The 24,037-nt window shown below is 37.4% G+C and overlaps 1 long non-coding RNA gene and 2 pseudogenes across 2 annotated transcripts; all 3 read left to right on the forward strand.

The window, feature by feature from the left end:
* The first annotated feature begins 12,927 nt into the window (after window positions 1-12,927).
* On the forward strand, window positions 12,928-14,409 carry LOC143595281 (uncharacterized). Its single transcript, XR_013146496.1, has 2 exons — window positions 12,928-13,272; window positions 14,291-14,409. It is a non-coding gene; the product is annotated as an uncharacterized LOC143595281 (long non-coding RNA).
* Window positions 14,410-16,531: 2,122 nt separating this feature from the next.
* Window positions 16,532-23,273, forward strand: LOC143595907 (F-box/FBD/LRR-repeat protein At1g13570-like; annotated as a pseudogene). The gene is made up of 4 exons (XR_013146611.1): window positions 16,532-17,556; window positions 22,474-22,581; window positions 22,669-22,827; window positions 22,920-23,273. The product of XR_013146611.1 is annotated as an F-box/FBD/LRR-repeat protein At1g13570-like (transcript).
* LOC143595917 (F-box/FBD/LRR-repeat protein At1g13570-like) lies at window positions 21,478-22,462 on the forward strand (annotated as a pseudogene).
* Window positions 23,274-24,037: the final 764 nt, after the last annotated feature.

Here is a 24,037-nt window from a genome sequence, read left to right on the forward strand (position 1 = left end):
ACTATAATTATCCAATACCCCATGTTTTCATCTTTTGCTTAACATGGTTTTAGATGGTGAATGATTGGTTTCTTTTTTAATCATAATTATTATGCTATTTTATGGGTCTCACCACGAAAATGAAATGAAAAGGTGAATGGGAATGGGTACAATTGTGGACAATAAGAAATGTCATAAGTTTAGACGATAACCAGATAGAGGTAATGATAGACGATTCCATTTTTATATCAAAACTATTTAACAGGTTTTAAAAGTTTGTACATCTTTGTATGATTATTAGATATAGACAAAGGGGTATTTATATATATCGGGATATCATAAAACATCATACGAACTGTTAAGCAGTGACGCCTGGCGAAGTTTGGACCTATTTGCTATTAAGCTAACATAATTCAAATTTAAACATTATTACAAACTAGGGTATAGACACGGGCGAAAAAACATGTCAACCTGTGTAAGGCCCTGTTACCGGTGCCCTACTTTGGATGTTGGGTTTACTCATAAACACAGTTCTACACATCAGAGTTAATTAAAACATTCGCGGAATATTAAAGCTTTCATAGAATGTTACATATCAATTCATAACATGTCTTAAATAAACATCTTGTCTTTCAAAAATCAAAACATTTAAACATAAAACATTTTGAGTCTTCAGATGCCAGACTCTTATTCTTCTGTCATGTGTCCCTCGCTCAAACCAGCTGTCTCATTCTACTCACCTGCATGCATACTAAAAGTCAGCTACGCTGAGTGAGTTCTAGTTAATCATACAACGTTTAACACATTCATACTTTCGTTTATAATATACTTACTTGCATTCATACTTTCTTTCTTTCATATTCATAACTTACGTTTTAAAGAGCATTACGCCATATAACCTTCGCATATGTTATTAGGGTATGCAACCCTTTATCCTTCGCATATATTATTAGAGTATGCAACACTTTAACCTTCGCATATATTATTAGGGTATGCAACCCTTTAACCTTCGCATATATTATTAGAGTATGCAACTCCTTTAACATTCGCATATATCATTAGGGTATGTAACCCTTTAACCTTCGCATATATTATTAGGGTATGCAACCCTTTAACCTTCACATATATTATTAGGGTATGCAACTCTTTAACCTTACCTTACCTTATTTCATTATCATTTCCATTATCACATTCACACATATCTTACATAATATCATACATATCATAGACATACATACTTTCTTATTCACATACTCATATAATACATACTACACTATACTTTCCCTAACAATACGTGCAATACTCGAAGGAAGTTCACGTACGGTCAGGCATGCATTCATAATTTAAACATAACTATCGCATTCATCATTAAGACATACACTTACCACTTAGGGTAAGTGTATTAACTTTCACATTGAGTATGCACACAGCCCTGAAAACATAACAAGGAAATGAGGCTAGAAACTCACATGGATCCTGTTTCGTTCTTCGTTAATCGTAATCCTTTCCTTAACTGAACTCTGCTAATTGTATATAAGTTACATGTATCAATACTTGTCCTGTTTGTATTTCAGCCAGAGATGGCTAAGTCTGGTTTAATCTAATGGCCTTATATTAGATTACTTTTACTTAGATTATTTTCATCCTTATATCCTAATGTATATAAATACAAAGTATTTAGTTATTTTAATATTCTTTCCTTATTGTATCTAGGTCTTTCATTGTATACTAGTGTTGTATACAATTGCTTGTAAGCATTCGAGTTCTTTGGTGTAACCGAATGTATGTGTAAGCGAATACAATCAATTGTGATCGATTATAAGTAGATGTAATCGAACCACAGATAATCGACCCTTGTAAGCGGTACCATTGTAATCGAATTAACTTGCCATCAGGCTCCATTGTAAGCGAGTCCTTAAGTTATAATCGATTACAATCCTTGTACTTGGAATGTAACCGAGTATGATTGTAATCGAATCACAGTGCAAGCGATCCTAGTGTAATCGATGGTATTATTGTGATCGAGTTTGAGGGTAAGCGAATGTTGATGTAATCGAACATCCAATGTAAGCGAGTATCGCTTGTATGCGAGTTGGCTCTTTGTAATCGGTTAACTCTAATGTATACGAGTTACGATTGTGGTCGAGTACAGGGTTGTAAGCGAATTAACAATGTAATCGAGTTACCAGAAGTAATCGAGTTCATAAAGTGTAATCGGTTTGTCTTTTTGTAATCGAGTCCAATTTGTAAGCGATTTTAATGTAATCGATTACCCTTTGTAATCGACTCCCATATTGTAAGCAAATATAACTTGTATTCTACCAGAACCTTTGTAAGCGAATGTCCATGTAATTGATAGGTGCAATGTAAGCGACTATAGGTGTAATCAAGTATATTGTAATCGATTCATCAATGTAAGCGACTATATGGCTATTGTAATCGACTAAGGCAATTGTAAGCAATTTTCAATATTGTATGCGAGTTAAGGCATTGTAAGCGACTGAGATGCACTTTATTTAACTGTTAAGTCACGGCTTGGTCCCTTATCAATGTTATATCCACTCGTTTTAACCCTAACACCTCGTTATTGTAACACCCCGACCAAAGGCGGATTATACATCGGGGCGTCACATATTGTTTCATTACTCGTGACACTATTGGTGTCAATATTTATTAATACACATTTTATCGCGCACGCGCAGCGGGGAAAATAAAGAACATAAATCAAACATAAATCAATATATTATAAATTATAACATTCAAACATAATTAACTTGTCCTGATACATTTTAATTCTAGGTCCAAAAGTAAAATCGTCCTACGTGTCCACAAGCTCCAAAACAGCTACTGCAAACCTGAACATGTGTTAAAATAAACGTCAAACACTTGCGTGTTGGTGAGAAATCAAGTTTAATACAATACATAGATAACAATAAAATCTGCGCGCAACATGTGTATGTCTGGTTTTCAACAAGGGTGTAATCTGATCGGGACCAACTCTAAGAGACAAGACTGCCAGTGCTCACAATTGAGCTCACAAACAAGACTAACTGTGCATGTGTAAACAAAAGAGAAATCATAAACGAATGTTCTCCCGTGTTCATCTAATGGTACCATGAAAACTGCGGAATAGACCGTCCATACGGTTAATGATCCACACATACAAATAAACAGCCAAGTCTACGTCCTCAACACATGGGATACTGCGCGACTAAAGTTCATAAACAAGTTTAAGACTCTAAGTTTGTATGAACACATGAACATCCCAAAACATTAAAAGCAAAAAGGGATTAGGTACGAGATTACTCACTTGATAAACGATGCGGTGAAAGATATGCAAGAATCAACTCTTAAACAAGCAAAGTTAACCTATAATTAAGATTATTGTTTTAACGATCTGTTTTAAGTCTTGATTATAAGTTAGCATAATTAATAAGTAAATTATTATATATAATATATATATATTACCGGAAAAGCAGGGCAGAACAGGGAGGAAGACGGAGGCAGAGAGGAAGACGGCAGAGAGAGCAAGGAGCAAGAGAACATGAGAGATTAAGTGTTTTGTGTGTGTAGTGTTAGGAAAAATAATGTTATTATTTATAGAGAAACCCTAGGGAACACAATCCCTAGGAAAAGGGGAAAAGATCTCAAAAAGCAAAAGATTCCAAAAGCAAAAGATATCAAAAGATATGGCAGCTGCAGGGGGCAAGATAAAGCTGTCAGGGAAACAGTAACAGGCATGGGCGGTTCAGATAAAGGTACTGGTCAAGCATGGCAAAAGCAGATCTCAAAAGATTATGTCAGTCACTTTATCTGTCAACCAATGGGGTTGGTGCGCATGCTGCGCCGAAAGTAACTATTCAGACATTAGATGGGTTAGGTCAACGGCTCAAAAGATAAGACAACACAAAAGCAAACGGCTAGATTTAAACAGAAGATACAAGGGTTAAGCGCGGGAAGGCTGAGTGCGCGAGCGCGAAGGCTGGCACAACAACCCTTAGCGCACTGCGGGAAGAATCGCATCCTTAGCGTGCTGCGTGAACTAGAATTCTAAGCGCATCGCGGGAAGAACATACATTCTTAGCGCATTGCGGGAAGAACATGCATTCTTAGCGTGCTGCGAGAAGAGTTCTCTTCACACATCGCAGGAACAAGATGTCTTCACGCAGGCTTCCATGTAAGGAGTCTGGCGCGTGGAGCTGCAGACATCCTTAGGCGGGAAGAACCAAAGGACAAGCAAAGAGGGAAACAAAGCGTAAGGGTGGGACGGCGACCAGAGGGAAAAGAAGGCGGAAAGAGAGAAGGAAGAGGGACGGGACGGCGGAAAGAAAGAGAGAGAGGCGGGAAGGAAAATATATATTATTATTAAAAGTAAAATATAAGTATAAATATTAAATAATAAAAGAGAGATCGGGTCAGAGAAACGGGTACCTGGGTCGGGTCGGATCGGGGCAGATGTCACAGTCTCCCGTACTTTAAGAAATTTCGTCCCGAAATTTATCTCGAAGTAGGTTGCGCAGAGAACAGGTGCGGGTACTTGATCTTCATTTGATCTTCCCTTTCCCATGTAAACTCGGCTCCGCGCTTGGACTCCCAACGAACTTTCACGATAGGGATACGACTGCGCTTGGTTTGCTTAACCTCGCGATCCATAATCTCAACAGGCTTCTCAACGAAATGCATAGATTCATCAACTTGAACTTCATCGAGTGAAATGTGAAGGTTCTCGTCAGCTAAACACTTCTTGAGATTGGATACATGGAACGTTGGATGCACATTACTGAGCGCGGTCGGCAGGTCAAGTCTGTAGGCAACTTTTCCCACACGCGCGAGAATCTTGAATGGACCAACATAACGAGGAGCAAGCTTACCTTTCTTCCCAAAGCGGACAACACCTTTCCAAGGCGACACTTTGAGGAGAACAAGATCACCAACTTGAAATTCGAGAGGCTTTCGCCTACGATCTGCGTAACTCTTCTGTCGGCTCCTGGCAGTCAGCAGATGATCACGGATCTTGGCGATTTTATCAGTTGTCTCTTGAACAAGTTCGGGTCCTGTGATTTGAGCTTCTCCCACTTCGCTCCAACAAATCGGGGAGCGGCACTTACGACCGTAAAGTGCTTCAAATGGGGCCATACCGATACTGGAATGATAGCTGTTATTATAAGAGAACTCGATCAAAGGCAGGTGTGAATCCCAATTACCTCCAAAATCAAGAACACAAGATCGGAGCATATCCTCAAGAGTTTGAATAGTTCGCTCAGACTGACCGTCAGTCTGAGGATGATATGCCGTACTCATGTCCAAGCGAGTTCCTAGCGCAGATTGGAGAGATTTCCAAAAGCGAGATATAAAACGGCCATCGCGATCGGATATGATGCTCAAAGGAGTACCATGGCGGCAGACAATTTCCTTGACATAAAGCTGCGCGAGATGCTCAACACGGTAGTTTTCACGAATGGGCAGAAAGTGAGCAGATTTAGTCAATCGATCCACTATTACCCAGATGCTATCATGTTTGCTTGCTGTCAAAGGTAACTTGGTAATAAAGTCCATCGCTATACCTTCCCATTTCCACGTAGGAATTTCTGGTTGTTCGAGCAAACCAGATGAGCGTTGGTGTTCAGCTTTAACTTTAGAACAAGTCAGGCACTTAGCTACGAACACAGCAATATCCTTTTTCATGCCAGGCCACCAATAAGTGATGCGCAAATCCTTGTACATCTTATCAGCGCCAGGATGAATAGAATATCGAGATTTGTGCGCTTCACTCAGGATATCAGCGCGAAGATTCTCATCACAAGGGATCCAGATGCGATTAAGATAGCAGAGAATTCCACTCAGATTAGGGACAAAGAGTGCTTCCGCGCCACACGCTAACTCGGCGCGAAGGTTACCATTACTGATGGATGCGCGCTGCGCGTCACGAATACGCGATTCAAGGTTGCTTTGAATCGGCGCGAAGTGAAGCTGGGTGCGCGGCAAGATACAGTTAAGTTGGCAGGGTTTTCGGCTGAGCGCATCGGCTACCACATTAGCCTTACCAGGATGATACCGGATCTCACAATCGTAATCGCTGATGAGTTCGTTCCATCGGCGTTGCCTCATGTTAAGTTCCTTTTGATCAAAGATATGCTGAAGGCTTTTATGGTCAGTGTAGAGGATACACTTAGTACCATAAAGGTAGTGTCTCCAGATCTTCAAGGCAAAAACAACTGCACCAAGTTCGAGGTCGTGAGTTGTATAATTCTTTTCATGAACCTTGAGTTGCCTCGATGCGTAAGCGATAACCTTGCCTCGTTGCATAAGAACACAACCGAGACCTTGGTTGGATGCATCGCAGTACACGACAAAATCATCATTACCCTCAGGTAGCGCAAGAACAGGAGCTTCACACAACAATCGCTTGAGCGTCAGAAAGGCTTCTTCTTGCTTCGAGCCCCAAATATACGGTTTACCTTTGTGCGTCAGAGCTGTTAAAGGCAAAGCGATCTTCGAGAAGTTCGAAATAAAGCGCCGGTAATAACCAGCTAAGCCTAGAAAGGAACGGATCTCAGAAGGAGAGGATGGCGTAATCCAGTTCTTGATTGCTTCAATCTTGGATGGGTCGACATGAATACCCATCTTGTTTACAACATGACCAAGAAACTGTACTTCATCAGACCAAAATTCACACTTGGAAAGCTTAGCATAGAGTTGCTCGGCTCTAAGCTTTTGCAATACCAATCGGAGATGTTGCTCATGCTCGGCCTTGGTCTTAGAATACACCAGAACATCATCGATAAACACGATCACGAATTTATCCAAGAAAGGCCTACACACCCGATTCATAAGATCCATGAAAACGGCGGGTGCGTTGGTTAGACCGAAGGACATGACCAAGAATTCAAAATGGCCATAACGAGTTCGAAAAGCAGTCTTCGGGACATCTTCATCGCGGATGCGCAACTGGTGATAGCCAGAGCGGAGATCAATCTTCGAGAAACAAGAGGCACCTTGGAGTTGATCAAAGAGGTCGTCAATACGCGGTAAGGGATACCGGTTTTTAATGGTGAGTTTGTTCAACTCGCGGTAATCAATACACATGCGAAACGATCCATCTTTCTTTTTAACGAACAACACCGGAGCACCCCAGGGCGAAGAGCTAGGGCGAATGAATCCTTTAGCAGTCAACTCTTGAAGTTGGCTGGCCAATTCTTGCATCTCAGCGGGTGCAAGACGATAAGGAGATTTAGCTACGGGGGAAGCACCAGGGACAAGATCAATACGGAACTCGACTTCACGAGCGGGAGGGATACCAGGAAGATCATCAGGAAAAACTTCAGGGAAATCACGCACAACAGGGATATCGCGAAGCTTCTTCTCTTCAGCAGGTTTAACCACATGGGCTAGAAATGCAATACACTTCTTCCGCATGAGTCTTTGGGCTTCGGCGCAAGACATAAGTTTAAGACCACTGGAGGGTTTTTCGCCGTAAATGTAAAGATCACCATTTTCTCGAGGTATGCGAATCAATTTCTTGGCGCAAATAACTTCGGCGCGATTATGCGAGAGCCAGTCCATACCAATAATAACATCAAAGCTTCCAAGAGGCATGGGGATTAGGTCGATTAGAAAATCGTTTTCGTTAAGATTAAGCGTACAATCTTTAATCACTGAGTTAATTAAAATAATTTCACCATTAGCCAATTCAACTGAAAAATCTTCTTTTAAATCGTTGCGCGGTCGCGCAAGCTTCCGCTCAAAGGCGCGAGAGATAAAACTTCTATCGGCGCCAGTATCAAAAAGTACAGAAGCATAAAATCCGTTAAGCAAAAATGTACCATTAACTACGTCATTATTCGCTTGCGCTTGGTGCGCGGTTATGTTAAAAGCTCGTCCACGCGTTACTTGGTTTGAAATCTGGTTCACCGGATTCGCTTGCGTAATCTGAACTTGTAGCCTTGGGCACGCGTTCCGGAAATGACTGGGATCACCGCAGTTAAAGCACGATCTGGGTCGTGGGTTTTGGTAGGTTGGTTGTGGATTCTGCGGGTAGACTGGTGGGGTTGGCGCAATTGGATTGGCGAGAAGGACTCTACAGTTCTCAGCAGTGTGACCAGTACGGCCACATCGGGTACAAAGTCGACACGGGGTTTGGGTTGGGTGGTGAAATCTACAGGTTGGGCAAAAGGGATGGTTTCCTGTGTAAGGTTTCTTAGGAGGCGGGGCAGGGAGTGCTGGATTGGTTAGGGCATAGTTGTGAACTACAGGGGGAGTTGGGTAAGCTGACAGAGGGTTAGGCGCGTAAACTGGGGGTTGGTATGCGGGTTGCTGGACAATGGGCGGGTTGGTAAGCGCATAGGCCTTGCGCCTGCGCTTGAGGTTGTTACGGTTTGAGGGTTCTGGTTTGGTTTCTGCGGGTTCAGGGACAGTTTTGGTGGTTTTGGTCTTCTCAGTTCCCCGCAGGAACAGAGTTCCTGCTCTGACATGGTTGTCGCTGAGCACAGCGGCCAACTCAATGGCGTCAGAGAGGGTAACTGGGTTTCTGGCCCATACAGAATCTTGAATTTCCATGGGGAGACCCCCAAGGAATTTCTCGATTGCTCGGCGTGAAGGGGTAACAAGGTGAGGGACCAGTAAGCTTAGCTCGTGGAAGCGCGTCGCGTACTCGCGCGCTTCACCGCTGTACTGCTTCAAGTTCCAAAATTCTTCCTCCAGGCGCTTAACTTCGTTGGGAGGGCAGAATTCTCGCGTAAGAATTTCCTTGAATTCCTCCCATGTCATGCTAGAAGCAGCCTCTGCGCCACGCGCATGGGCTACTCCATTCCACCATGTAAGCGCTCTGGATTCCAGGACGCTGGAAGCATATAGGGTTCGTCTGTCTGAGGGGCATTGGGTATGAAGGAAAGTGTTTTCAATCTTTTCGAGCCATTGGAGCATCACGGTGGCTCCTTCAAGACCTGTGAACTTTGGAGGGTTACCCGCGTTAAAGGACTTAATGTTATAACTCGAGGTATTGGTATTGTTTTGGCTCAAAGCTTGGGCTATTGCGGCGGCCATTTCCTGGGAACGTTGCTGTCTACGCATGCGCGAGGCTTCTCTTCTCTGAAATCGGCGAGATAGCGGAGGCATTCTATAAAAATTTTAATTTTAGTTAATATCTTGGTTTTATCGCAAAGTATAACTTTATAAAGCTTGGTTTCACGGAGTTAGATGCTATCAAAAGTTAAAGTAAAATAAATGACTTTAAATGCAGACTTAATAAGGGTAACAAATTCGAATCAAGAACCGACAATTCACGTATCACCGTGACTTTCCGAGTTCTCAATTTAAAATAGCTAGTAAACGAGTATTGGAGATTGACGATTCATGTATCACCATGACTTTCCAATCTTCAATATAAAATATACAAGAAAATGAGTATTGGAGGTTGACAATTCATGTATCACCATGACTTTTCAAGTCTCCAACCTCAGAACATAATCGTAAATGGAAATTGAAAATCAACTATTCATGTATCACCATGACTTTTCGGATTTTCAAATCCCTCAAACGAATATGTAAGTAAAATCAATAAAAATCGAAATTCAACCAAAATCGAAATATCGCGAAATAAAACATAAAATCATATACTGCGCAAGTGCGAGCATATTCATAAATAACGAGTAATTAACAATAAGCGCGCAAACATGAGATTTCTCTCATGCGCGAGAAGGGACTCTTAGGTATTCTAGGCCGTTACGTCTAACCACCTATCCTAAAGTCAACCTGGCTCTGATACCAATCTGTAACACCCCGACCAAAGGCGGATTATACATCGGGGCGTCACATATTGTTTCATTACTCGTGACACTATTGGTGTCAATATTTATTAATACACATTTTATCGCGCACGCGCAGCGGGGAAAATAAAGAACATAAATCAAACATAAATCAATATATTATAAATTATAACATTCAAACATAATTAACTTGTCCTGATACATTTTAATTCTAGGTCCAAAAGTAAAATCGTCCTACGTGTCCACAAGCTCCAAAACAGCTACTGCAAACCTGAACATGTGTTAAAATAAACGTCAAACACTTGCGTGTTGGTGAAAATCAAGTTTAATACAATACATAGATAACAATAAAATCTGCGCGCAACATGTGTATGTCTGGTTTTCAACAAGGGTGTAATCTGATCGGGACCAACTCTAAGAGACAAGACTGCCAGTGCTCACAATTGAGCTCACAAACAAGACTAACTGTGCATGTGTAAACAAAAGAGAAATCATAAACGAATGTTCTCCCGTGTTCATCTAATGGTACCATGAAAACTGCGGAATAGACCGTCCATACGGTTAATGATCCACACATACAAATAAACAGCCAAGTCTACGTCCTCAACACATGGGATACTGCGCGACTAAAGTTCATAAACAAGTTTAAGACTCTAAGTTTGTATGAACACATGAACATCCCAAAACATTAAAAGCAAAAAGGGATTAGGTACGAGATTACTCACTTGATAAACGATGCGGTGAAAGATATGCAAGAATCAACTCTTAAACAAGCAAAGTTAACCTATAATTAAGATTATTGTTTTAACGATCTGTTTTAAGTCTTGATTATAAGTTAGCATAATTAATAAGTAAATTATTATATATAATATATATATATTACCGGAAAAGCAGGGCAGAACAGGGAGGAAGACGGAGGCAGAGAGGAAGACGGCAGAGAGAGCAAGGAGCAAGAGAACAGGAGAGATTAAGTGTTTTGTGTGTGTAGTGTTAGGAAAAATAATGTTATTATTTATAGAGAAACCCTAGGGAACACAATCCCTAGGAAAAGGGGAAAAGATCTCAAAAAGCAAAAGATTCCAAAAGCAAAAGATATCAAAAGATATGGCAGCTGCAGGGGGGCAAGATAAAGCTGTCAGGGAAACAGTAACAGGCATGGGCGGTTCAGATAAAGGTACTGGTCAAGCATGGCAAAAGCAGATCTCAAAAGATTATGTCAGTCACTTTATCTGTCAACCAATGGGGTTGGTGCGCATGCTGCGCCGAAAGTAACTATTCAGACATTAGATGGGTTAGGTCAACGGCTCAAAAGATAAGACAACACAAAAGCAAACGGCTAGATTTAAACAGAAGATACAAGGGTTAAGCGCGGGAAGGCTGAGTGCGCGAGCGCGAAGGCTGGCACAACAACCCTTAGCGCACTGCGGGAAGAATCGCATCCTTAGCGTGCTGCGTGAACTAGAATTCTAAGCGCATCGCGGGAAGAACATACATTCTTAGCGCATTGCGGGAAGAACATGCATTCTTAGCGTGCTGCGAGAAGAGTTCTCTTCACACATCGCAGGAACAAGATGTCTTCACGCAGGCTTCCATGTAAGGAGTCTGGCGCGTGGAGCTGCAGACATCCTTAGGCGGGAAGAACCAAAGGACAAGCAAAGAGGGAAACAAAGCGTAAGGGTGGGACGGCGACCAGAGGGAAAAGAAGGCGGAAAGAGAGAAGGAAGAGGGACGGGACGGCGGAAAGAAAGAGAGAGAGGCGGGAAGGAAAATATATATTATTATTAAAAGTAAAATATAAGTATAAATATTAAATAATAAAAGAGAGATCGGGTCAGAGAAACGGGTACCTGGGTCGGGTCGGATCGGGGCAGATGTCACAGTTATAGCTCGGTATGGACTCATAGGCGTCTCCTTAACCGTTTTAGCTCATACTTGACCCGTTTATAACATAAAACATGAACCTTTATGGTAAAACGTTCAAAACTAGATCTAGGGTTTATTTTAAACGAGCCATCTTTATCCATTAGTTCGTTACGTCCATTTTAACATGAAGTTTGCTACTTTATGGTTCATTTATACCCGATCTACCCTAGGTTTAAGTTTCAAGGTTAACCGTTCCTAAAAACATAAATTTTAATATAAAGAACATACCTTTACGTGTTCGTTTGGTCACGGTTTTGCTTGGTTATGAACCTTTATCTTGCTTCTATCTTGTATATCAACAATCTATCAAGAATCAACGTTTGGTTTACTCTTGAACCTCTCTCTCTCTCTCTCTCTCTCTCTCTCTCTCTCGGCCGTAAGGTATGTGGTGTTTGTGTGTGTTTTGAGTGTGTAGAGATTATGGAAACATGGAAATGAGGATTTAGGGTTTTAGGGAGGTTTAAGGGAGTATATATACTCTCTTAAGCCCATGGACCTAAGGCCCATCCCATCCTTTATTCCATCTTAATTATCCAAGTCTATACTTCTTTCTTTTATTTAATCTTAATTAAATATTAACAAACGTTTCAAAACATAAACTTTCTTTTATTAATTATTATAAAATTTAGGATGTTATAAGTTGTCAACAAACATAAATTTAAACAACAAATTCAAGCAACACAAAACTTCTTCAAACATTCGGACCAAAACGTTAACCATTTAGATTGTCTAGATATTAAAAGTTAAAAGTTACAATAAGTTAATGTACATCGAACAACCAAAAAACATCAACAAAGGACATAAACATGTTCTTTCATATTAAACCCCCATCAACTTCTTCAAACATTCTACCAAAAGAAACTCATTCTGCTTCACCACTTGAAAATATAATAAAACAATAGCATCCAAATTAAATATATCATAATAACATATTTAATAATGAATGACATTTGAACATTAATAATGTTGTTTTTATTAAATGGGATATTGGTTTTTAATACTCTCAACTTTCACTCATTGGACAATAACACTCCCAACTTATGATTTGTCTCTCACCACTCCCAACTTGTAACTTGTTTTCTTCTAACTCTCCTGAACTTAACGAACCCTAACTCCGTTAGTTTTTTTGCTGACGTGGTGGAATTCGCCGATACCTTATTTATTCGGAGGCCTTGCTTTGATGGTGACCCTAATAGCATGTGCATTAATCATCTTGAGATGCTCATACAAGAAACCCTATTCTAGCAAATCATATAACTCATTTAGATTCTCACTAATGTTTAGACGGGGTTCCTATCTGGTGTTATGGACAAAAGTATGTGCTGCTATTTCTTTTGCTTTATTTCTTTTTTGCATTAATTTAGTTTAATTCAAATCATTTTGTTCACATTTTCTTCATTGCAGAATCTCTATGATTGTCAAAGATGCACTCCAAGTTATAGCTTAAAATAACATGATGATGTGAGTTAATTATGTCTTTTGACCATTTTTACAGTTATAAAGTAAGTTACTTAAATGTTTTGACCCTTTCTATTTCGTATTGTCATCCGCAGTACCCAATTCCATCCGTATGTCAAAGATCAGAGCTTGATAGATTTGATCTCAGGTTCGCTTTATCAATCCTATCTCAATTTATGCCGAGTGTTTTGTGCCTCATAGTGGATATAGAAGTACATTTAAAGGGTATGCCTTAGTTGTTTTAGAAAAATACATTAAAGTAAGTTTTGCTAATTATTGAATCATCTTTTCTTAATACCGTTTGTTTGACAGAGTCGAGGTATGTTTGTTTGTTTTTTTTCTTACAAGTTGACTTATGGTATTCTGTTTACTTATTTTATGCATCCAGAACTGAAGTTTCATGGTTTATAGTTGTGAATAGTTCATTTGGTGTTGTCATATCTTTTGTTATTTTAGGCTGGCTATGTCATGTTGCTTTCTAAAGTTGCCTTTTAGCCATGTTTATATGTTTACTGTTTGTTTAGTTTGGTTATGCAGATTTCTTAATGCATTTCAAATTGCTTTTGTTTAATCTGGTTCTGTTTTCATTTTATACACCAGGGAGTCAAGGGTTGGATCTCTATTAGAATTAGATGATCTTTCTACTATATTTTCAAAGGTCAGTTTTCTTCACCACATTGCTTTTATTATTTCAGTTAATTTTAAATCCAAATGGATTCATTTTGATTTTATTTGACTTTAACTAAGGAATTTGTTTTAAATTAGTTTCTGTTACGAAAAACAAGAATGTATAATTGTAAACTTTTAAATTAAATGGATATAGAAGTACATTTAGAGGGTCTGCCTTAGTTGTATGATAAAGGGATGACTACACTTAAAAAAAAAATCAATTTCTAATTTTTCAATTGTACAACAATTAATCACTATAATTAAAAGGACTTACTTATTGTTAGTAGACAATTCTTTTGAAAAACCTGAAGTTGGTTTTCTTTTCACCAATTTATTGTAACACCAAAATTAAATTTACTTTTGTTCACGTCACTTTGATGTAATAGTTATGTCTTAACAATTTACATATTCTAATACATTCATCAGAACATATATAATCATATAATTTAGTCACTGCTACCCATATCATTAGTGATTGCTTCATAATATTAATGCAGCTATCAAGAAAATTACATATATTAATTTTGAAGTTAAACACGTTGTGGTGCTTGGACGCTTGGTGCGGGTTTTGTCTAAGCACAGTTGCTATCCAATCATGCTCGCTCTACATTTTAAGGTAAATGATTTGGTATCATCACTTCTTGGTTGTCTAAGCAAGTGTTATGGATCATATAATGCTGATACTAATCAACCCCCGCTTTATATCTAGTGTCATCAATTCCTGGTTCATGATCATATAATGCATATTTTAATTGTTCATATAGATAATTAGTAATAATGTAGTATAAAACAACTTAAATTGTTTATTAATTTAAGAGTGATTTTTGTCCTTACTTGTGACATAATAATTTTTATAAAATCATAGTTTACTATAGAAAGTTGTATATCAATAATATTTATTTTCAGAAATAAAATTTTGAATATTCTTCAAACTAATTATGGATGGTCAACCATATTTATTTGTTAAACCCGTTACTAAATTTTGGAATGTATTATTATAAATTGTATAGTGTTCATTTATTTTAATCCAAATGGATTCATTTATATTTTATTTGAATTTAAAAAAGGAAGTTGTTTTAAATTAGTTTTCATTTCGTGAAACAAGCATGTATATTTGTAAACTTTTAAATAAAATGATTTCTCAAAATCAAATTACTTTCAGAAATCAAATTCCATTATTTGACAAACTTTTAGGATTTTAAATTTCAACTTATTTTTGTTAACTGTATAATTTTTTTGACAATTTAGTTTAGTTATGCAATTTATTTTAAATATGTAATATCTTAAATTAATTGATTTATGCTCAATCAAATTATTCTGTTACCAAAAGACCATTAAACTCATTTAATGAGTGTGTATCATACTATTATATAATGTTATAAATACCATAATGTGATGTCAAATATATATATGAGACTTCTATTCTTATTTTGTAGACTCATTTTCGACATTCTGCATCCTAAAATCTAAGTTTATTTTGTTTACCTACAATGCTAATTATACTTTGTTATATCTTATTGAATACAAAACACAACAAGTTAGGTAATTCTTTTATCAATGTATGTGATACACAGAAGCATGAAGCCAAAAAAATTGATTAAGCTGAGAGAACTTGATGCTACCAAAACAAACTATACGATCAAAGTTAGAGTCCTTAAACTATGGAGAAAACGAATGTATATTATATTTTACATGCTTTATGGTTAAAGTGTTAGTAATTTTTTTTAACTACAATGTATGTTTCAATCTTTTATATTTAATACCCAATTTTTTTTATGACATTTGAATGTTTTCTTACTTATAAAATCAAATTTGTTAAACCCGTGTGCTAAACGGGTAACTAACCTAGTAACAAATATATATATATAAAAAAATAGTAACTAATAAATAACCTTTACAAAAAAGATCCCTTGGTTTTGTTTTAAATGGTCAACGAATACTTTTAAACTCGACTATTCGAGTAAACCCATTAACTAAATACTACTCACAATATCACTGAGAACATTGACAATGTTAATGACCCGATTCCCTTATCAAATAAATTAAAAAAAATACCCCAATAAAGTAGAAAACGAATCTAATATAATAAAAGAGTAACATAAAAGATTATGTGGCAAACTATGAGAGCTTTTTGCGCATATGTGGCTTTCTGGAGAGCCTCCATTCCACGCGTCATCACCACATTTATTTTTATTTTGATTATATTTGATTTTACACCTTTTTTCTCTCTCGATATTTAAGGAAATTATTATTATTTTTTACGTTATCCACCCTCATTTCTTAAGCCGGCATAACTTTTTCATGTGTTATTATTTTTTTAAAAAAATTACACCATTATAACGGGTGTTTCTTTATCTTTAATATGAGTAGAGTATAGTTATATAACAATATTAAAAAAACCTAAGCGTTTTTATGGAATTTTATAAAGTTAGCGTTTTACGGTATTTTTAAACTTGGTAAAAAATCGGGGTTTGGTGTTTTTAATCTGGATGTTTAAAAACTAGTCAAACATAAAGTAGAGTGACGACTCACTCACTCGTGTATACTATGCGGTTAAGTGATTTGAAACCTAACCCTATTCCGTTGTGTGCTTCTGTCTGCTCGTCGACGGCGGCTGGTTCGCCGGTTGCCGGTTTATTATCTTATAACATAAGCCATATCATTATCAATTGTGCAACGTACAGGTATATATTCTCTTTCCATTCTTCTGTTTTGATCTTAAAATCATTTTTTTATTTGTGTATTGACTGTATTTGACAACTCATATGTTTATTACAATGTAATCTAGACACAGATTATTTTGATTGTGTATTTAAATTATATGTTGGTCAGAAAACAAAAGGTCAAACTTGACAAAAGTCAAAGGCTGTTAATTGTCGGTTAATGACAGTTTTCTGGTACCAGACAAAAGGGTTTTACCGTTTAATTGGCTATTTGTATGCACAGGATTGTAAAGAACCGTTGGTCAATTTCATAGGTAGAAACAGTCCACTTTGACTTTTTGTTATGGACCAGAATTTGTGTTGTTGATCCCTTGTTATTATTCTGATAATGTTCGACTATTATGTATTATGCCCTTTGTGTGTTAACCAGAATTTATGTTAAATAGATTTTCAAAGCAGTTAATTCTGCAGCCAGTAAGAGCAATCTAAGATGGATAGAATCAGCAGGCTTCCTATAGGCATAATTGAAACCATTTTATGTCTACTGCCGATTCAAGAGGCTGCAAGGACAAGCATCCTCTCTAGGGAGTGGAGGTACCATTGGATCAAAATCCCTAAACTTACGTTTGATGAGAGAACGTTTCAAGTATCAATTGATGGAGCTGAGCTGTCTGTTTTGGAGAACGTTTGACAAACCCAGCCAAAGGAAAGAAATGACCAAGAGGGATAAACTTTTTTATGCTATATGTCAAGTTTTGTTGATGCATGAGGGACCAATGCAGGAGTTCACCCTTTCTGTGAATGTAGATGCCTCTTGTGTTGAGATTGACCATATAATACTTCATTTGTCGAAGAAAAATACTCTCAAGATATTAGCACTTCACTTTCAGGATTTCGACTGTGAGTATATGTTACCCGTTTCTCTTTTCTCGTTACATCAATTAACAGAGTTGTATATCGAGGATTGTGAGTTTATGCGTGAACCTTCATTCTGTGGATTTGGTTGCCTTACAACCTTATATTTGGACCGTATATGGACATATGACAAAACGCTTCTACGTCTTTTATCCAGCTGCCCGTCACTTAAAAGATTGACTCTCGTAAGTTCATAATAAAATAAAATGTCATTCTCATGGTCTTTCATCACTCATATATATATATATATATATATATATATTGGCAGAATAGTCGCAACATCTTTTATACTATTGGGGGTCCCACCATCGTGGATCTATTCAAGTGTATACCATCGGTTGAATATCTGTCTGTATTGTTTGACACCTTTGAGGTATTTTTATCCAAATGGCACATACTTGATTATACTCTGGTTTGCTTATTAGTTATTACTAAACTTTGTTTTGTCTATTATTCAAGTGTTTTATTCTCGAGAGACTTCCGAAAGAGCTTCCAACACCATTGGTCCACTTGAAATGCTTGCGAATGGAGAGTTTGTACTTTACTTACAAATATGGGTTACCTTTTCTTCTTCTTTTGATCAGAAGCTCCCCAAACCTGGAGAAACTTGAGCTAGTGGTAGATCACAAGAATCTATATTGTATTCTACTTGTTTTAATTTTTATCTTAAATTACACTCACACGTCACACTTCATCGTGTAGTTGGAAGATTTAGATTGGTCTGGCGAAGATGAGTTGGACACCTCCTTTACACTCGAAGATTATTCAGATACTATGTTGGAACATTTGAACGAATTAGAGATTAGAAATTTTAGTGATGCAGATTTTGAGTTGGATTTTGTGCTCTTTGTATTGGCCAGGTCACCTGTACTAAAGAAGGCTAGGATATTTACATTTCGTGGCTTTGATGAGGATGAAGCAGCAGAGATTTCAGAAATCCTTTTATGCGCCCCATGCGCCTCACCTGCGGTAAAAATCAGTGTCGAGAAGTTTAGATACAAGTAGTCATGCATTTGTTGGTTTTGTACTTTTTTGTTGATTTGTTTTCATGTAATATGAGTTTTTGAGATAGTTGATGTTTGAATCTTGAATTTATCAACATGTTATAAGCACTGGAAACATAATAAACCCATACTTACATCCATAGTCACATGGATCGCGGTTCGCTCCGGTACGGGAACGAGGAGCGGGAACGCGATTCGCTAGTGGGGTCGTATTCGGTGCGTAGGGGGGTAGGCTCATTTCGGTACGAGCCGGTACGCTATACCATAGAGTTCGGTTCGATGTTCCCAATTCAAACATAATTTACCAAATTAAAAAACAATCAAATTACCATAACATAAAATAAAGATGACCAAACTCTAATCAAGAACAACTCAGAAAATGGAAACATAAAAGTTCCGTTTTTTACATTTTGGAAATTAGTATCCTTTTAATTAATACCTAAAAATGGGGAAACGAGGAGCAGCTACCTATTTTTCTGCCCAAATTGATTGGGAATATCGATTAATTATGTGACTATGCTTACATCTCACTTATTCTTTTGGCCAACAAGTAACCACCAAAACCACAACATAAATATGCATGTTTGTTTTGGCTCTCTTCTGCTATTTCCTTTGTATCTTGGCCCTTGTTAGTTGCTTGCTAAGGAGTATGATTTTCTAATTAAGTTTCAAAATTTGGTGTTTTTTTCAAGGGTTTCAACACCACATCCATTTACCTTTGAGATATATTAGTGAGAAATGGAACAACAATTGCAAGCAATTCCTCATCGGTCGTTTTTAATCCTGCGAAACATCCTAAACTAATAAAAGAAAACAATAATTGCCACATGTCACTCTCTTAACCCTTTCCACCCAATTTTTCCCGACTAAACTCTTACACCTCATTTTTGGATCTAAATCAACTTTACAATATGACAACCCATTAAGCCATTTCCATTTATTTATTTATTGTTATTAAAAAAAAATAAGTAAGATGCAGACATAAATTTCCCATTTCATCCGTATCCGACTCATCATTTTCCTTAGCCACTTTGGACTTTGGAACGATCCTCATAGAATGGGGCCAAAAGTTTTCCTTTAGTGCGGAAACGAGTCGGGGCGGTTGTACCCTATACTTTATCACGACACATGGGGCCGCCACGTTTACTTATTTTTATGTGCATTTTGAGTTGGTCTATGTTTAAACGTAAAGTTCGTTTGGAAACCAGTATGGTCTAACATAATGTTCTTCATTCCACGGTATAAAATTCGGGTATTCTTTACATTCTAACATAAACTGTTACAAAAGTTACCACAACAAAAATCAAGGCTTATGAATTATCATATTTTTAAGAACGATTTGTTAATATATTAGCCTTTCCAGAATGATTTGTGACTTCACGTCATCGGTTCTGCATTTCTTTCTCGAGGTACCAGCGTTTAAATCCTTTCCAATCGAGTCTACAGATCCATGGTTTGACTTTTTGTCTTGGTCAACACTTGGCTCTTCAACTGCAGTCAGACTCCTATTCTTTTTTAGTGTTAAATCAGTAATTTCAACACCCTTCTGCTTTTTAAAATACGCAGCCAAAGTGACCTCATCATCTGACTCGTCTTCGATTTCTGCAACGAATGTCCTGTTAACGTTTTCGGTTTTTTTTTGTCATAATGGGCCTGAAGTTTACTTGCAGGGTCCTTACATATATCCGTTAATAAACGATACTTTTTATGTTTTCTTCGCGGTCGGTTTCTTCCTGGTTCAACGTTATTAGCAGCCGCATTATGTTTTAGAATTCTCATGTTATTAGCAGCCGCGGTCGGTTTATGTTTTCTTCGCGGGACGGTACCGATATTTCCCGAATTTTGCACGAAATACCGGTACCGAACCGAACATTTCGGTACCGGTACCAAATATTTCATCTTTTCGGGATCGGTACCGTTACCATCCCGAACTCATCCCTAGTAAACATAACCTTTTTGGCACGTTGGAGTATTTTTTATTTAGTTTTCTCTATAAAGGGTATAATACTAAAAATGCAACTTTCTTTTCTTTTCCATCCATCTCAGGAACACATAAAATGCTTACTTTCCTTTCATTTAAACTCTGGAACACAAAATAAAATCACAATTTTCTTTTCCTTTCCTTTTTTTACCTTCTAATTTCCTTTCCTTTCTTTTCCCTTGTTAAATGAAACTCGGGAACAAAGTGTTAGTTCCTAAACAACTAGGGTTAATTGTAGTTTATACTTTTATCAAGCCACGAACGATAACGCGCACGACAGGTTTAAAAAATTAGTTACTAAAAAAACTAGTTTTTTTTTCTCTCCACATCACATTAGAATCCTATAAAAACCTGAAGGGTGTGTTTGGAATTCCTTATTTTCTTCTCTCCTTATAACTTATTGTGATAGAATAAGTTGTTTTTGTGTTAAAATAGTGTTTGGAAATACAAAAGTCATTTTCCATTTCCCAACTTTATCTCCTTATCATTATGATCATACTTCCTCCCATTACACCCTCATCAACCCAGCTCCATCTGCAACGCCCCTACTGCTCTATCACACATGTATCTATGGGTGCCTCTACGATTCAAAACCCCAAAACCTCTCATATCTACAGCTCGCTTGGATGTTAGGTATGCTTGTTGATTTTAGTTCCAGTTGTTTCTAATTTTAGAGATCCGATTGGGGTTTTCTATCAAGTGTATCTTTGATTGTTGTAATGTATTTAGGACTTTATTTGTTGGCTTTTGAGGTCTATGTCCATTGATTTCATACATTCTGGAAATTTATTTTATCCAATTCATATCATTCATTATACCTCTGTATAAGCATTAGCTATTTTTTATTTTGTTGCTTCAATTCATAGATGAGTTTAGTTGTTGCTTCAATACATAAATGCCCTTTTTACATCAATAAGTTAAGCCAAACATTTTTTAAAAAACTCCTTATTGAAAAATGATAAGACCTTTTTACCTCATTTTCCCAAACACACCCGAAGCATGCATGCCCTAAAAAAGTAACTGTTTCTTCTCAACCCACGCAGGTCTCCAAGAAAGCTACTTTGGTGTTGAAACAAATGGTAATCCCTAACTTTGGTGAAGAAAAATTGCTAATTTTATGGTTTAGTTCTCGTTTTAGTACACCCACCGTTGGTTACTAATTATTTGATTACATATTTTATACATTGTACTCTGATTACTGATCCGTACAAGTCCCACATATATAGTATTTCTAGTGTTGTATTTAATTATCGTTCTTGCTGTTTGATTCCATCTTCTTGGGTTTTTGTTGATTAAAAACTTAAAACCTTGAATTAATGATGTGGATTTACATGATTACTAGTTTCAGTTATTTAATTATGTTCTTTGTGTGTGTGTGTGTTAAACCAGAATTTATCTTAAATAGATTTTCAAAGCAGTCAATTTTGCAGCCAACAGGAGCCTTTAATATGGACAGATTCAGCAAGCTTCCTCTAGGCTTAATAGAAACCATCTTATGTCTACTGCTGATTCAAGAGGCAGCAAGGACCTCTCTAGGGAGTGGAGGTACCATTGGATCAAAATCCCTAAACTTACGTTTGATGAGACAACGTTTCAAGTATCAACTGATGGAGCTGAGCCGTCTGACAACCCAAGTAAAAGGAAAGAAATGTCCAAGAGGTGTAGATTTTTCTATGCTATATACCAACTTCTGTTGATGCACCAAGGTCCAATACACGAGTTCACTCTTCGTATGGAAGTAGATGATTCATGTGTTGAGATTGACCATTTAATACTTCACTTGTCGAGGTAAAATACTGTCAAGATACTGAGACTTGACCTAAGTGATCGGAACTATGAGGGGTATAGGTTACCCCTTTCTTTCTTTTCGTTGCATCAGTTAACAGAAATGTATCTCGATGATTGTTCTATTTACCATGTACGCCCATTCACTGACTTTAAATTGGGTTGCCTTACAACCTTATTTTTGCGACGTATATCGACTTATGACAACACGCTTCTACGTCTGTTATCCAGCTGCCCATCACTTAAAAGATTGACGCTCGTAAGTTCATAATAAATTAATACGTTGTTCTCGTGGTCTTTCATAACTTATCTAAATATTGAAACTTTTGCAGCATAGTGACGGTGCGACTATTATTGAGACTGGAGATTCCACCATTGCTGATCTATTCGAGTGTTTACCTGTGATTGAATATTTGTCTGTTAGGCTTCACATCGTTGAGGTAAATATTATCCACATGGTACATACTTGATTATACTTTGGTATGCTTATTAGCTATTACTAATCTTTGTTTTGTCTATTATTCAAGTGTTTTATTCCAGAGAGACTTCCGAAAGAGCTTCCAACAAAATTGGTCCACTTGAAATGCTTGCGAATTAAGTTTTTTTGCTTTAGTCACAAATATGGGTTACCTTTTCTTGTCCTTTTGATCCGAAGCTCCCCAAACCTTGAGAAAATTGAGATAGTGGTAAATAACAAAAATCTATATCGTATTCTACTTTACTTGTTTTGATTTTTATCTCAAAATACTGCATTCACATGAGAGATTTCATCGTGTAGATAGATGGCGTAGACTGGCCTGACGAGGAGGATATTGGCTCCTTTACACTTGAAGATTATTCAGATATTATGTTGGAGCATATAAAAGAATTGGAGATTACAAATTTTGCTGATATAGAGTATGAGTTGGAGTTCGTGAACCTTGTATTGGCCAGGTCACCTGTACTAAAGAAGGTGAGGATATTCCCACATCGTTGTCTTGATGAGGATGAAGTATCAGAGATTTCAAAAACCCTTTTATGTTCCCCCTGCGCATCACCTGTGGTAAAAATCACTGTCGGGAAGTTTTAGTCCAATCAGTCATGCATTGTGGCTTTGTTCGGTTTTGTTAACTGTTAGTGAAATGAACAAATGTGTCTCAATCCGATATGTGGTTAGTTTTGAGACAGATGATCTTTTGTACGTTGACTTTATTAACATGTTATGTTTTTCGGGCCTTAGTGCAAGGTGCAAAGTTGTGATGGGAAATGAAATGGCATATGGCTTACCATATGCACTGGAAAAATAAGCCCACCACTTGCTAGAAATGTAATCACCAGTTACACTATCATGCTAAATTAGTATCCGGTACTCCTGTGATATTTTTACTCTGACGAGGAGCCGAACACATATGTTTCAGAAGTCCTTTTACCCTCCCCATGCGCATCACCTGTAGTAAAAATCATTGTCGGGCCGTAAAAATTTCAATTACTCATGCATTTGGTGGTTTTGTACTTTTTTGTTGACTGTTTAGTGAATTGAACAAATTTGTTTCGGTGTAATTTGAGTTTTTGAGATGGATGATCTTTTGCATCTTGCGTTTAATTTACTTGTTACTCGGTTCGGGTCTTAGTGCAAGGGGCAAGGCTGTGAAGTCATATGATAATTTACCATAAGCACTAGGAAAATCAAAGAGAGTAACCTAATAACTTGTATCAAAAACAGTGTTCAGTCATGTTAGGTATTGCTCACACGAAACCAAACACACACATGAAAGCAATAAAACGGTTTGGACATAGTGTGTGACCTACGTTCACGAGTGACAACTTGGATATTCTTATTATGAGGTGTTAAACATTACAAGTACAAGAGATTAGTTCATAGAAAATGCAACTAGGGTCAAACTCTTGTTAACTTCA

Source organism: Bidens hawaiensis, unplaced genomic scaffold (genome assembly GCF_021521415.1).
Source record: "Bidens hawaiensis isolate Kalapana, Puna unplaced genomic scaffold, B.hawaiensis_p1.1 tig00001721_1, whole genome shotgun sequence".
Classification (NCBI taxonomy): Eukaryota; Viridiplantae; Streptophyta; class Magnoliopsida; order Asterales; family Asteraceae; genus Bidens; species Bidens hawaiensis.